We start from the raw sequence: 5042 nt of genomic DNA on the forward strand, positions 1-5042 counted from the left end.
TCAGGGTCATTGTTTTGCTGGAAGGAGAATCTCCATCCCACTCCAAAGTCTTCTGCAGCTTAAAGGGTTTTCTTCCAGGATTACCCTGTATTTATCTCTATCCATACTTCCCTGACTAAGAAAAGCATCCCAAGCAGCATGTTGCTGTTTCACATGTTTAACATAGTAGTGGCAGCACTATTTGTGTAGTTTTCCTGCATGCGTTGTTTTGCACGTAGGCCAGAAAGTTCAGTTTTTGTCTCATCGGACCTAAGCACCTTCTTCCACATATTTGCTGTGCTCCCTACCTGGCTTGTGGCAAACATCTAAGACTTTCCTTCGAAAATGTTGTCCTTTTTGTCACACTTTTGTGAAGGCCAGATTTGTGAAGTACGCAAGCAATACCTGTCCTATCCAGAGATTCTTGTTTCTCTGCAGCTCCCCCAGACTTTTCAATGGCTTCTTCTCTGAATAATGTTTTTCTTGTCCACACGGTCAGTTTAGTTGGATTGGCATGTCTGTGAGATGTTCAAAGTTTGGGATATTGTTCTATAACCTAACCCTGCTTTAAACTTCTCTATAACTGTATCTGTGACCTGTCTGCTGCGTTCCTTGGTCTTCATGATGTTGTTTGTTCAATATTGTTTTCCAACAAACCTCCGAGAACTATTCTCAGCTGCAGACTGTCACCTATTAAAGTGCAAATTTATGGAGTGTGAGCTTTAAAAGTGGGTCAAATAAAACAAATATAGTTGAGTTACTTATAAATGAATGCCATCCAATGAAATAACTTTTGGAAACTCTGACGTGCTACTCAGGCAGTTTGGAGATGATCCTAAGTATCAAAGTGGGTAAGATTATAGTAAATCAGACACAGATGTCTACAGGTGGTCAGAGAGTTGAATACAGCTCCTATCATTTAAACAAGGATGTGAATCACTCGGTTCCTGGTGCGCAATGTAAACACCATAATGAAAACCAGATTAAATCCCAAATCCAGGAAGCTAATGTGCTTGCAAAAACACTCCAAAGCAAAAAACAATGCTCTATAGCAGACCACACATGCAACACCAGTCATCCTAGCATTGATTACTGACTGCAACCAGAATGAAACTAACAAAAACAATCAATACAGATTAAATTAACATTTTAGAGGTATATTAAGACTAAGAACCAAGCGGGTGCAATCTGAACGGCATGCAGCATGAGTCATTTATGGACTGCAATAATATTCGATCATTCCTTTGACAAACCAAGACAAATATTTATCCTGCAGCCTTCAGGTTGGTAGTACGATCCCTCCAAGCAGGATACTTCATCTGCCTAGAGACCAATCCATCACATGGGCAAGTATGCACAAGCATGCCATACACAACCACACACACCCTGATCCGTCAAGCCGCCCCCTTTAAAGCCTTAAAATTTTATTTTTTGTTGACTTTCTCATGCCTGAACGAGGTTATTTCATGTTTTAAAAAGAAAATCTGGAAAGTAAGACTTGTGGTTTAGATGAATGGAAGAAAAGGTAGGTTGAAAGTAAAAAATTGTCTGGATTTCAAAGAATGTATTTCATTTTGGAAATGTCTCAAGTCTGACTAAATTTGGTAAAAACAAAAGGCACCATGTGTTGCATAAATTTCACAGAAACAAACACTAAACATATTTATACAATAACAAAAACATGCTAAAGAAGGAAAGGAATGACATCTGGAAACAAGCAGAAGCAAAAACCACCTTGTTTTCCCCAAAACCTACTGCACACTGACCCATTTTACAGAGCACTTAACTGAATTTAGGGACTCACAAGCAGTGTGGGAACTGGCACTTAGGTTTTACTGGTATAACTGTATTCTCCCAGAACTGATGAGGCCCCAGTGTCTTCTCCGGTTCTAAATGAACAGGCAGGCATAAAAACAGAAAAATAAATAAATAAATAAACCAAATCTGGTGGTGGAGCAAGGAAGCTGACAGAAGTTAGGAAGCCTACGACGTCAGGCTGAAGATGCAGTTGGCCGAAGTGTGTTTGAAGTGAGTCACGACCAGTAAAACACAGCTATTGTCCGGGGCCTCATACCACTTCACAGAAGTGGACAAACAGGTGATTGTACTATACAGGTCCTTCTCAAAATATTAGCATATTGTGATAAAGTTCATTATTTTCCATAATGTAATGATGAAAATTTAACATTCATATATTTTAGATTCATTGCACACTAACTGAAATATTTCAGGTCTTTTATTGTCTTAATACGGATGATTTTGGCATACAGCTCATGAAAACCCAAAATTCCTATCTCACAAAATTAGCATATCATTAAAAGGGTCTCTAAACGAGCTATGAACCTAATCATCTGAATCAACGAGTTAACTCTAAACACCTGCAAAAGTTTCCTGAGGTCTTTAAAACTCCCAGCCTGGTTCATCACTCAAACCCCCAATCATGGGTAAGACTGCCGACCTGACTGCTGTCCAGAAGGCCACTATTGACACCCTCAAGCAAGAGGGTAAGACAGAAAGAAATTTCTGAACGAATAGGCTGTTCCCAGAGTGCTGTATCAAGGCACCTCAGTTGGAAGTCTGTGGGAAGGAAAAAGTGTGGCAGAAAACGCTGCACAACGAGAAGAGGTGACCGGACCCTGAGGAAGATTGTGGAGACGGGCCGATTCCAGACCTTGGGGGACCTGCGGAAGCAGTGGACTGAGTCTGGAGTAGAAACATCCAGAGCCACCGTGCACAGGCGTGTGCAGGAAATGGGCTACAGGTGCCGCATTCCCCAGTTTCAAGCCACTTTTGAACCAGAAACAGCGGCAGAAGCGCCTGACCTGGGCTACAGAGAAGCAGCACTGGACTGTTGCTCAGTGGTCCAAAGTACTTTTTTCGGATGAAAGCAAATTCTGCATGTCATTCGGAAATCAAGGTGCCAGAGTCTGGAGGAAGACTGGGGAGAAGGAAATGCCAGAAGTCCAGTGTCAAGTACCCACAGTCAGTGATGGTCTGGGGTGCCGTGTCAGCTGCTGGTGTTGGTCCACTGTGTTTTATCAAGGGCAGGGTCAATGCAGCTAGCTATCAGGAGATTTTGGAGCACTTCATGCTTCCATCTGCTGAAAAGCTTTATGGAGATGAAGATTTCATTTTTCAGCACGACCTGGCACCTGCTCACAGTGTCAAAACCACTGGTAAATGGTTTACTGACCATGGTATCACTGTGCTCAATTGGCCTGCCAACTCTCCTGACCTGAACCCCATAGAGAATCTGTGGGATATTGTGAAGAGAACGTTGAGAGACTCAAGACCCAACACTCTGGATGAGCTAAAGGCCGCTATCAAAGCATCCTGGGCCTCCATAAGACCTCAGCAGTGCCACAGGCTGATTGCCTCCATGCCACGCCACATTGAAGCAGTCATTTCTGCAAAAGGATTCCCGACCAAGTATTGAGTGCATAACTGTACATGATTATTTGAAGGTTGACGTTTTTTGTATTAAAAACACTTTTCTTTTATTGGTCGGATGAAATATGCTAATTTTGTGAGATAGGAATTTTGGGTTTTCATGAGCTGTATGCCAAAATCATCCGTATTAAGACAATAAAAGACCTGAAATATTTCAGTTAGTGTGCAATGAATCTAAAATATATGAATGTAAAATTTTCATGATGACATTATGGAAAATAATTAACTTTATCACAATATGCTAATATTTTGAGAAGGACCTGTACACAACTTTTTGGTCTACGTGGAAAAAAGCTACATGTGACATGTAACTAACAGCACCAATCACCCTAAACACACCATCTTCAATGTGAAATGTGCTGGTGGCAGTGTTATGCTGGGGGAAAGCTTTTCCTCATTATGGGCAGGGAATCTGATTTGATGGGAAGGTGGACAGAGCCAAATTCAGGTCAATACTGGAAGCAAACATGTTTGAGCTTCCAAAAAGATTTAAGGCTTATTTTAAAGCTAAACACAGCCAGATATAAAATAAAATGGTTTAAAGGGTCTCCAGTCTTCTTAATGTGTGTCTCAGGTGCGTTGGCTCAGGAAACCAGTGGTCTCAAATCTCTGAGGACTGGAGTTTGACCTGGTTTAGATCAGCATATATTCAGATGTAGGAAATGGTCCAGCCTGTATTAAGGTTTAAATCTAATTTATATTTAAATGCTTCTCTTTTGTCAGGAACAAACTACTCCTGAAGAAAAGCTTCTGCACCACCATGGGGATGGTCTGTAATGTCAGTTTTCAACGGCTTTCTTCTTGCCACCCTTTCATAAATGCCGGTCTTATGTCTAATAGTTGTCCTGTCAATAGATGTTTCCACCCGAGCCACAGATCTGTGCAGCTCCTCCGTGGGGGTATTGACTGCTTCTCTGATTATGGTCTCCTCACCTGACCTGAAACTATGAGTTGACAGCCATGTCCTGGTAGGTAGACAGCCGTACCATTCCAATTGGTACACTGGATTTCATGCAAAGATATCCGATTAAAAAGGGCTGAAAACAAATACTTGATGCATTTTCCTGAGTTTTATGCATATAACAAATATAAAACCAGCATATCCTTTTCCTTGTACCATTTTATTGTTGGTAAATCATAGAAAATCCCAAAATAGCTTGAAGTTTGTGGTTTTAATATGAGAAAATGTATAAATTTCAAGGACATTTTTGCAAGGCACTAAAAATTGCCTTTGTGTCAAAAACTGGGCTAAAATAATCCCTGGAAATCACTGACTGTTGAAAAGTCTCCTGGTTATGTGCATATGGAAGCAATTTTAAAGCCCATAATCCCCACCCACCCACCACCCTTTCAGCCCTGTGGGCCTACACAGCCATCCTGGCACTGCATTGCTCCACAAAGAGCTGCCAAACTGCGGTAAACAATTTTGTTTGCGGCAAAAGTTTGCTAAACACAACTTCACGTCCTCACACGGACCCCGATAAGTCTGCAGCACACAAACCACTAATGATCAGACAAGAAGCTGATTTAAAAAGCTCGATCAAATGGCGAGTTTAAAGGTTCAGTAACAAAAACAGGATAAATACCAAAGATGAAAACTTTGGCGCAACACG

Source organism: Girardinichthys multiradiatus, chromosome 23, assembly GCF_021462225.1.
Source record: "Girardinichthys multiradiatus isolate DD_20200921_A chromosome 23, DD_fGirMul_XY1, whole genome shotgun sequence".
Classification (NCBI taxonomy): Eukaryota; Metazoa; Chordata; class Actinopteri; order Cyprinodontiformes; family Goodeidae; genus Girardinichthys; species Girardinichthys multiradiatus.